The following is an 11,364-nucleotide window of genomic DNA, read 5'->3' as shown; positions in this document are numbered from 1 at the left end:
CTCGTTACACTGTAAACGAGATAATTTTACATGTATCTTATTTACCGTGTAAACGAGATATGTGTAGTTTTTCAATTTTCATATATTACTGTAAACGAGATACATGAAAAATTATTTCGTAAACGAGATATATGTATTTGTAAATATAAAAATATATTTTCTGAAAATAATAAAAAATATTAATAAATTTAAAAAATAAAAACTCGTATGATGTTCAAGTTCCATGATGAGAATAAATACGTAACTGTGCCACCTCTAAAAATTGAAAGATGAAAAGTGTGGAATTGATGGATAAATAAAATAGAGAAAAAATGGGGAGATAATCGTTTTAATCGTGTGTTAGGGAGATAAATAAAACAGAAGAAGAGAGAGATAATCGTTTGATAATTGTTAGGAGAGGTTGATGGGGATAAATAAAACAGAGGAGGAGTAGGAGATAACCGTTTGCCAATCGTGAGGTTTGGCAATTGTTAGGAGAGGTTGATAAGAACAACTAAGTGGGAGATAACCGTTTCAATTCTCTTCTCAATTTTTTATGTTTTATTTATCGTGCATCAATTTCATGCTTCCCATCTTTTAAATATATTCCCATACAACAAACAAAATTTAAATATATTTCAAATTTTTATATACTCCCATACAACAAACAAAATTTGAAATATAATTATATTTAAATTATATTTCAAATTTTTATGTACTTCTATAAAACAAACGAAATTTGAAATATATATAATTTGAATTTAAAAATTAATACTCAAGAGAGTATATAAAAAATTTAAAAATTTTGTCAATTAGAAATAATAGTATTAATAGTGGATAGTTAGAAAAAATGTAATCATATTAATAGTTGGCAGTTTAACAGTGCACGTGTTGACGTGCTTATTTTCAATAGACAATTTATATTCCCTGTCATTTAAAATAGATGTTTTATCTTCCCTATTATTTAAAATCGTCCCTCTTCTTTATTTAAAACGTTTCATTTTTAAGAGCTATGTCTAATTTAAATCATTAATATTTTTTATTATTTTTAAAAATTATATTTAATTATTTATAAATACATCTATCTCGTTTACACTGTAAACAAGATATACAAAAATTATGAGGAGTGCTAGGGGGCCAGCAACTTTTGTGATTTGTAGCCATCCAATAGCCATCAATGATGATTTTAATGGTGTGAGATTGGTGTGAAATTTCATCCAATGGCTCACTTATCTTTGCTGGTTACATACTGGCCAGAATTTGAAAAAGTTGCTGGTCCCCTAGACTTTTCCTTAAAAAAATTATACATATCTCGTTTACACTGTAAACGCAATACATGCAAAATTATATCGTTTACAATGTAAACGAGATAAAAGAAAAATATTTATTTCGATAAATATTTTTTAAATTATTTATTTCAGTAATTATTACATTTATTTAATTTATAAAATAAAAAATCCTCTATTTTAATCTTCTAGTCAGAATTAAAAACTTTTCTTCCAAAAGTATCTTTTCCTCATGATTTTCTTTTAAATAGTGACAAAAATTATAATTGTAGTGATTTAAGAACAAAGTGACTAAATAAAAGAGAAAAAAGAAGATAATAATAAAAAAAAAGAATATTTTTGGAAGAACAAATTTTAATTTTGACCAAAGGTACTAAAATTTCTGTCTCTGTCTCTAAAATTTCAGTATTTCAGTACCTCCAAAAAGTAGGGACACAGGGGACTGAAATTTTTAGAGATTGAGACTGAAATTTTAATAACATTTTATACCTAAAATACTTTCATTTCAATTAATTAATTCCAATTTTACTCTTTGTACAAATTAAATTAGAGTTTCATTCTTGTTTCAATTTCTGTCTCTTATTTTGCACCAAACAGAATACTGAGATTTATTTCAATCCCTGTCTCTTAGTCTCTGTCTCTCAGTCTCAGTCTTTCCATCTCTGTCTCTCCACCAAATGCTACCTGTTACGGTAGGTAACCGGAGATTAATGGGCTGGATGGCATTGGTTGCCCCAATCGTCTGAGGGAGGAAGCCTTTGAGAGGGTCTGTGCCTTGGGGGCCTTCGTCCGACTTATGAGTATGAATGAATGGGGGGTGGTACCTGCAAGGACACTCCGATGCCTAAGTCAGCAAGAGTGTTAGCAGGTCTAGAGAGTATTGGGACTTAGAGATACCTGAGGGGTGTCAGTGTATTTTATAGTGGTGAACCAATAACCACCGTTGGAGTAGTGCCACTTTTCTAGGGTGTTAACCGTCCCTTTATCTTAGGGAAGTTAAGATATGGCTCGTGGAAGTGGTTAGAGAGATTCTAGGGGCAGTTACTCATTCAAATGAGTGATTATCTGCCAGCTAACCCTCGTTCCCGACTTCTTTAGAGCAAGTCGTGACGAGTACCGACTTCGTAGTGGCTGATCTGGTGAAAGGTGAGGTCAACCCTTTGGGTTGGACCTTTTTACTTGGACCCTGGACCCTTAATCGTTGGGTCAGGGTATGAACAGTGCCCCTACTCGAGCCCAATTTCTCTTTAAGATTTGGGTTCGAGTATACTACTCGGGGTTGTAACCGACTTGTTGGAGGACCGACGTGATGCTCTGAAACCGACGTGACTTTTCGTGACCTTTTGGTTCTGGCAGTTACGTCTAATCAAGCGTCGCGTCCGTTAGGGATGTGCGTAGGGATTAATGGCTTTAGTAATGGTGCGTCTTCATTAATGACTGCCCCATTTTTACCATTATGCCCTTAACGTACTTATAAATACTTTCCCTCTCTTTCATTGTTTCGTTTCTGCGATTTTTCAAATTTCTCCTTCATTCGTTCGTGCTGCATTCTTGTATCTTCGAAGGCTTTCGTTTCCTCCAACCCTCATTTCCAGATAAAGGTTAGTTCTTTTTGGAACATGCTTTTCTATTTGCATGCCTTTATTTTGTAGATAGGTTGGTTTGTAGACTTTAGTTCCGTATTCCCTCCCTTTAGAGACCGTGTTTTTTATTTTCCTTTTATTTTTTTCCTTTGTAGGTTTTTGTTACCTTTTTAAGAAAAAAGAAATGGCTTCTGTAGATGTCCTTTCTCAGTGGGTTGATGTCATGGTCCTAGGGGAGGAACCCTCGGTCGATACTGATTTTATCACCCACCTTCGTACTCACCACAGAATTTGTACTTTCGAGGAGGACGAGCCGAAGTATGAGTTGGTAGTCCCGGGTCCTGAAGACCGGGTTTGCTTTGGGAGGGCCAATGAGGCGGCCCCTCATTTTTTCTTTATGTATGAATGTATGATCACCCGTTTGGGTGTTTTTCTTCCTTTTTCAAACTTTGAGATGTCTGTTTTGCATCACTGTCGAGTTGCCCCTACCCAGCTTCACCCCAACTCTTGGGGTTTTTTGAAAATTTATCAATTTATTAGCCAAGCTTTGGAGTTCCTGACCTCTTTGAAGATTTTTTTCTATCTCTTTCACATGACCAAACCCTTCAGTGGGCTGAACAATAAGCAATAGTGGGTATCTTTCCGAGCCATACAGGGTCGGAGAGTTTTTACCCTTTTTGATGAATCCTTCCATGACTTTAAAAATTATTTTTTCAAAGTTCAAGCTGTAGAGGGTCACCACCCCTTTTTTCTGGATGATAATTCTTCTCCCCGATTTCCTTTATACTGGCTGGAGGCCTCCCCCTGCGAGAAATATGGTCTGGATGACCTGGACGAGTAGAAGCAGCCATTGTGGGGTTCCTCCGAGAAGTGTGGGGGAGAGCCCTATATTTGGACACTAAAAGGTTTCTCCAGGGGTCCCCGACCTTTGTCCAGGCACAGCTAGGTAGCTTTTATTTGTTTGTTAGATTACCGACTTGTCTGATTGACCTTCCCGACTTGTCTTAATCTATTATCTATTGTTTTTTTAGAGATGGCGAAGACAAACGCTCAGGAGTCTTACCAAAGAGTCCAGGAGGCTAAAGCATGGTCTCGCGCCAGGACTGGTGGCGCCAGGGCGGTTATTTCTCCTCCTCCTCCTCCTCGAAACGTTGGGACTCCCTCTCGGCCCATTGTGATTTCTTCTTCAGCTTTCTCTCAGCCGCCCCCCTCCGCCCGATCTTCTCCTGAGCCAGAGAAGAAGAAGCGCAAGACTTTAGAGTCTGGCTCTTCTGGTGAGGTTAAGGCGGATACTCTTGCATTCATCCGAAAGAACATCTATCCCCATGCTCGTATAAGCATGGATGATGTTTCTGTTCGGCGCCACCTTACCACTCTGGTTGAGGAGAGCCTCAAGGCGGCGGGGGTTTGTGGCAAACTCTTAGATATTTTTGATCCGTCTACTCTTCTTCCTAAAAATTAATTTGTTGGCTATTTTGGGGGCCCGGCCTGTGGGTCCCCCCTTTTTTAAACTTCTTTATTTGTGTTGGTGGTGATGTTCTGAACAATTTGCTTTTGGCCTTATAAGGCCGTAAACAAAACATTTAAAATACCATTTTTTAATAAGGGTTTAAGTTAAAAAATAAATACCCTTTTTGGATAAGGGTTTAAGTTACCTTATGCGTGCATGCTTTTCTGATTGCGATTTTTTCGAATTCCCCTTGATTTTTTCTGGAAAACCTTTTCTTTGGCTTGTCTGTCTTTCTGAACCTTTTAGTTTCAAGGATCTTTAGGACAGCCTTTTAATTTTTCTTGGGTTTTTTTTTCCTATCTCTTTCGTTATTCCTAGTACTCAATTTTGTTTTATTGAGTTTTCATGACTTAGGTTATTTTTGCGATTCGTTTTCTATTTCTACTCGGTCTTTTCATTTCGACTTATGAGTCGGAATGTTTCCGAGTTTCTTACGATCACCTTTTATAACCTCTTTACACCGACTTGTACCTCGTCGTTTTATCCTGACGACCATCTAGGTCGGTTCATGGGATTTTCACGTTTTGTAGAGCTTAAGTCGGCGCGTTTCGTAGAAAGAGAAAACAACAAAGGAATTTAAGAGATATTTGTAAAAAAGATCTTTATTAATTGGGGAGGTACTTTATTGCTGCTAAGGATTTTTGACAGTCTATTTCCCTTAGCCCCTACTATGATGCCTCGTTAAAAACCCTTCTCCAGAAAAACCCTTTGGTTTTGGGAAAAAATCATGAAGTTGGGAAAAGAGTACATCAGGGAGTAGAGTTCGCTTTTAGCTATAGTACCTTTTCATATTACAAGCATGCCATGACCTTGGTAACTCGGTGTCGTCCAGGTCGGTCACTTTATAATAGCCTTTTCCTAAGACCTCATTGATTTTGTATGGTCCCTTCCAATTTGCAGCGAGTTTTCCTTCCCCTGATTTGTTGACTCCAATGTCGTTTCTGATCAAGACCAAGTCACTTAGGGTGAATGCTCTTCGAATGACTTTTTTGTTGTATCTTGTGGCAATCCTTTGCTTCAACGCTGCTTCTCTTATTTGGGCTTCTTCTCGGACTTCGGGGAGCAAGTCAAGCTCCTCTTTGTGCCCCTGTATATTTCCGATCTCGTCATGGAGAATCACTCTTGGGCTTTGCTCGTTGACTTCTATTGGGATCATGGCTTCTACCCCATAAACTAGTCGGAAGGGTGTTTCTCCAGTGGCGGATTGGGGGGCCGTCCTGTAGGCCTATAGCACTTGTGGGAGCTCTTCAGCCCAGACTCCTTTTGCATCTTGTAGCCTTTTCTTTAGCCCTGCCAGTATGACCTTGTTGGCTGCCTCGGCTTGCCCATTGGCTTGCGGGTGTTCCACCGAGGTGAACTGGTGCTTGATTTTCATACTGGCTACTAGGCTTCTAAAGGTAGAGTCGGTGAACTGGGTTCCATTATCTGTAGTAATGGAATAGGGTATCCCATATCTTGTGATGATATTTTTGTAGAGGAACCTCCGGCTTCTCTGTGCGGTGATGGTGACCAATGGTTCTGCTTCTATCCATTTTGTGAAGTAATCTATTCCCACTATCAGGTATTTGACTTGTCCTGGCGCCTGGGGAAAAGGACCTAATAAATCCATTCCCCATTTCGCAAAGGGCCATGGAGAAGTGATGCTGATGAGCTCCTCCGGGGGAGCCACATGGAAATTTGCATGCATCTGGCATGGTTGACACTTTTTCACAAATTTGGTCGCATCTTTCTGCAAGGTCGGCCAGTAGAATCCAGCTCGGATCACTTTCCTGGCTAGTGACCTTGCTCCGAGATGATTTCCGCAGATCCCACTATGGACTTCTTCCAACACTTCGGTGGTTCTTGAGGTCGGTACACACTTTAATAATGGTGTTGATATCCCCCTTCTGTAGAGGATATTTCTCACCAAAGTGTAATGTTGTGCTTCCTTCCGGATCTTCTTAGCCTCTTTCTCCTCCTTGGGGAGGATGTCGAATTTCATGTACTCGACCAAGGGGTTCATCCAACCGAGGTTTAATCCGACTACCTCGAGGACCTCTTGTTTGTCTTTTTCTTTTACTACAGAGGGTTTCTGGAGAGTTTCCTGGATCAGGCTTCTGTTATTCCCTCCTGGCTTGGTACTTGCCAACTTGGATAGGGCGTCTGCTCTGCTGTTTAGATCCCGAGTTATGTGTTTGACCTCGATTTCTGCAAAGCACCCAAGATGTTCCAGAGTTTTTTCCAAGTACCTTTTCATATTTGGGTCCTTTGCCTGATACTCTCCACTTATCTGGGAGGTCACCACTTGCGAGTCGCTGTATATCATCACTTTTGTAGCACCGACTTCTTCCGCCAGCTTCAATCCAGCAATCAAGGCTTCATACTCTGCCTGATTATTTGAAGCTGGAAATTCAAATTTGATGGAAACTTCTATCTGGGTTCCTCTTTCATCCACCAATATTATGCCTGCACCGCTTCCTGTTTTGTTTGAGGAGCCATCTACATAGAGTTCCCATGCAGTTGGTTTTTCCTCTTGGTCTCCTGCGTATTCTGCGATGAAGTCGGTGAGGCACTGGGCTTTAATCGCCGTCCGAGTTTCATACTTCAAGTCGAATTCGGAGAGCTCTATTGCCCATTGAACCATTCTCCCTGCAACATCCGTCTTTTGGAGGATTTGCTTCATGGGTTAGTTCGTGCGGACTCTTATTGTGTGAGCTTGAAAGTAAGGTCGTAGCCTTCGTGAGGCTACCACTAAGGAGTAGGCAAACTTCTCTAGTTTGTGGTATCTTAGCTCAGGGCCTTGTAGAACTTTACTGATGAAATATACTGGGTGCTGTCCGACCTCGTCTTCTCTTATCAGGGCCGACGAGACGGCCTTGTCTGCTACAGATAAGTATAGGACGAGGTCTTCCCCAGCTGTAGATCGGGCCAGAATAGGAGGTTGGCTCAAGAATCTTTTGAACTCCTGGAACGCCTCCTCGCATTCAGGAGTCCATTCGAATTGACATCCCTTTCTCAATAAGGAGAACAGTGGAAGGGATTTTAGTGCTGATCCTGCCAAGAATCTGGAGAGGGCTGCAAGTCGGCCATTCAGCTGCTGGACCTCTCTTAAACAAGTCGGACTTTTCATCTCCAGGATAGCTCTACACTTGTCGGGATTAGCTTCAATCCCTCTTTGTGTTAGCATAAACCCTAGGAATTTTGCTCCTCTACTACTAGGGCTCGCTCTGGGCCGAGCTTACGTCTTCTTTGTTGTACAGGTCGGGACCCCGGGTAAATCGAGAGCTTATGAGACATGAGCTCGGGGTCTATCCCAGGCATGTCGGAGGCCTTCCAGGCGAAGAGATCGGAGTTATATCTTAGGAGCTTAGTCAACCCTTGTTTTAGGGTTTTCTCTAGGTCGGCCCCTATGTGAGTATTTTTTCCCTCCTCTTCGCCGACCTGTATCTCCTCGGTTTTTCCTCCCGGTTGTGAACGCAGCTCTTCTTTAGCCCTTGCGCCTCCGAGCTCTACTGTGTGAACTTCTCTGCCTTTTCCTCTCAAGTTTAGGCTTTCATTGTAGCATTTTCTTGCCAATTTCTGATCTCCCCTTACCGTTGCTATTCCCGCTGAGGTCGGGAATTTCATACAAAGGTGAGGAGTGGATACCACCGCTCCGAGTCGATTAAGGGTAGCTCTGCCGATTAAAGCATTATATGCTGACCCTACATCGATGACTATGAAGTCTATACTTAGAGTTTTTTATTTTTCCCCTTTTCAAAAAGTGGTGTGGAGGGGCAAAAATCCCAGTGGCTTTATGGGCGTGTCACCTAATCCGTACAAGGTGTCGGGGTAGGCTCTTAACTCTTTTTCATCCAACCCTAGTTTGTCGAAAGCGGGCTTGAAAAGAATGTCCGCTGAGCTTCCTTGGTCTACTAGGGTTCTGTGGAGAGGAGCATTTGCTAGGATCATAGTTATTACCACTGGATCATCGTGTCCAGGGATTATTCCTTGCCCATCTTCTTTTGTGAATGAAATGGTGGGGAGGTCGGATGACTCTCCACCGACTTGGTAGACTCTCTTGAGATGCCTTTTGTGAGAGGATTTGGTGAGTCCCCCTCCCGCGAACCCTCCTGAGATCATATGGATATGTCTCTCCGGGGTCTGTGGTGGTGGGTCTCTTCTATCCACATCATCTCGCTTTCTCTTCCCATGGCTGTCCGACCTTTCTATGAGATATCTGTCAAGCCGACCTTCTCTAGCCAGCTTTTCTATCACATTTTTGAGGTCGTAACAGTCATTTATGGAGTGACCATATATTTTATGGTACTCACAGTAGTTGCTGCGGCTCCCCCCTTTTTTATTTTTAATGGGTCTGGGGGGTGGCAGCCTTTCGGTGTTACAAATCTCTCTGTATACATCCACTATAGAAACTTTCAGAGGAGTATAAGAGTGATATTTTCTTGGTCTATCTAGACCGAGTTCTTCCTTCTTCTTGGTTTCCCTCTCCCTCTCTTTTGTTGAGGGAGGGTGCCCAGGTCGCCAGCTCAGGTCTCTCAACTTAGCATTTTTCTCCATGTTGATGTACTTTTCAGCTCTTTCCTGTACATCACTTAGAGAGATGGGGTGTCTTTTGGATATGGACTGTGAGAAGGGACCTTCTCTGAGCCCATTGACTAACCCCATTATGACTGCCTCGGTGGGCAGGTCTTGAATCTCTAAACATGCTTTGTTGAACCTTTCCATATAGGCTCGTAAGGATTCTCTGACCTCCTGTTTTATTCCCAGGAGGCTTGGTGCATGTTTTACTTTGTCTTTCTGGATAGAGAACTTCATCAAGAACTTCCTTGAGAGGTCTTCAAAACTGGTAACCGACCTCGGGGGGAGGCTGTCGAACCACTTCATCGCCGCTTTCGACAAGGTTGTCAGAAAAGCTTTGCATCGCGTAGCATCAGAAGCGTCAGCCAGATACATCCAACTTTTAAAATTGCTCAAATGATGCTTTGGATCAGTGGTTCCGTCGTAGAGGTCCATATCGGGGCTTCTAAAGTTTCTCGGAACTTTTGCCCTCATTATGTCCTCACTAAAAGGATCTTCCCCCCTAGGGGCGACTCTTCTCTACTGTCACGGGAGTTCCGACCTTTGAGGGAGGATTCTAACTTTAAGAGTTTTTCCTCTAATTCTTTTCGTCGATCCATCTCCTCTCTTAGGTGCTTTTCTATCTCCCTTTGTCGCTCCCGTTCCTGTTCTAGTTGTTCCAAACGACTTTGGTGGACATGGACTAATCTCATAAGCTCAGTTGCGTGGGACTGTCCGTCCTTCTCTGACTCACGGCCTTCTGAGGAATTCACCTTCGGGGTTTTGACTCCGGAGGTTCCTTCTTTGTGTTGATCGTTGGTTTCCTGATGGAGGGTTAGGTCCGCGTCATTATTTCCGGTATCCAGATTCTCTTATTCAAAATCTGTTTCCACATGACCCTCCTCAGGGGATCTGTCCGCCATCACTGGTTGATCTCTTGAGTCCCCGGCAACGGCGCCAATGTTACGGCAGGTAACCGGAGATTAATGGGCTGGATGGCGTTGGTTGGCCCAATCGTCTGAGGGAGGAAGCCTTTGAGAGGGTCTGCGCCTTGGGGGCCTCCGTCCGACTTGTGAGTATGAATGAATGGGGGGTGGTACCTGCAAGGACACTCCAATGCCTAAGTCAGCAAGAGTGTTAGCAGGTCTAGAGAGTACTGGGACTTAGAGATACTTGAGGGGTGTCAGTGTATTTATAGTGGTGAACCAATAACCACCGTTGGAGTAGTGCCACTTTTCTAGGGTGTTAACCGTCCCTTTATCTTAGGGAAGTTAAGATATGGCCCGTGGAAGTGGTTAGAGAGATTCTAGGGGTAGTTACTCATTCAAATGAGTGCTTATCTGCCAGCTAACCCTCGTTCCCGACTTCTTTAGAGCAAGTCGTGACGAGTACCGACTTCGTAGTGGCTGATCTGGTGAAAGGTGAGGTCAACCCTTTGGATTGGGCCTTTTTACTTGGATCCTGGGCCTTAATCGTTGGGATAGGGTATGAACACTACCTAAGTTTGTGTGAAATTAGGGTTGGAAGTGATATAAGTCAAACCAAACTTAAATTCTACTCACGAAAATTAAGCTCAAATTAATATTCGACTCATTAATAATTGAATTTATTTATAAATTTCAAATTTTGACTTATCAAAAAGCAAAACTTTTTCTCTAAAATTAAAGAGTTATCTCCTCCTCTCTCTTTCTATCTCTAATTCAGTCCCTACTCTATCTCTCCTATATATAATTATCAATGACTAATTCTAAATTAGATAATTAAAATATACAACATGACATTCTCTAATTGTAATTAAAATTAAATTAAAGTTGAAACTAAAATTGAAATATAACTATATTATATTACTAATTTAACAACTAAAATGTGTCACATGAAACTCATTAAAATTAAGATGAAATATTTTTCTTTAAAATTAATAAATTTCTTTCCTCTCAAAAGATTTATATTTTCGTAATATTATTATGGGCAAAAACACTAGTATTTATATAATCGAATTAACACAAACCAATAAGTTGAACTTACACAAACTCCACTCGACATATTTAATATGAGCTTAACTATAAAATCATGCTTGCATTACAAATTCATAAATTCAGCTTATCTTAACGCAGTGGCGGAACTTGAAACAAAATTTTGGGGGGCCAGATAGAAAATAATTGTCAAAATATTTTTGATATGGACCCATTTAAGATAAGCTCGTTTAATCTCATCTCTCTGGTTTGGGTGATATTGCCAAATTTAAAACCGTTTTTCAAGATCTCGTTCTAAAAAGTTAAGGTTAAAGTCATCAGATATAACTTTTTGAACTTTTGAAGGTTATATCTCACTTTCTTCGTGATTCATTAAAGTAGAAGAACTATTTACATGTGTTGATATTGTAAAAATTATATGTTCTCCTTCTTAAATATTAGCCTTCCTTTTAAAAAATGTATCAATTCTTTGATTTTTCATTATTATTTTATATAAA

Source organism: Arachis ipaensis, chromosome B10 (assembly GCF_000816755.2).
Source record: "Arachis ipaensis cultivar K30076 chromosome B10, Araip1.1, whole genome shotgun sequence".
Taxonomy (NCBI): Eukaryota; Viridiplantae; Streptophyta; class Magnoliopsida; order Fabales; family Fabaceae; genus Arachis; species Arachis ipaensis.
The sequence above is the reverse complement of the archived record's forward strand: the minus strand, read 5'-3'. Positions refer to the sequence as shown.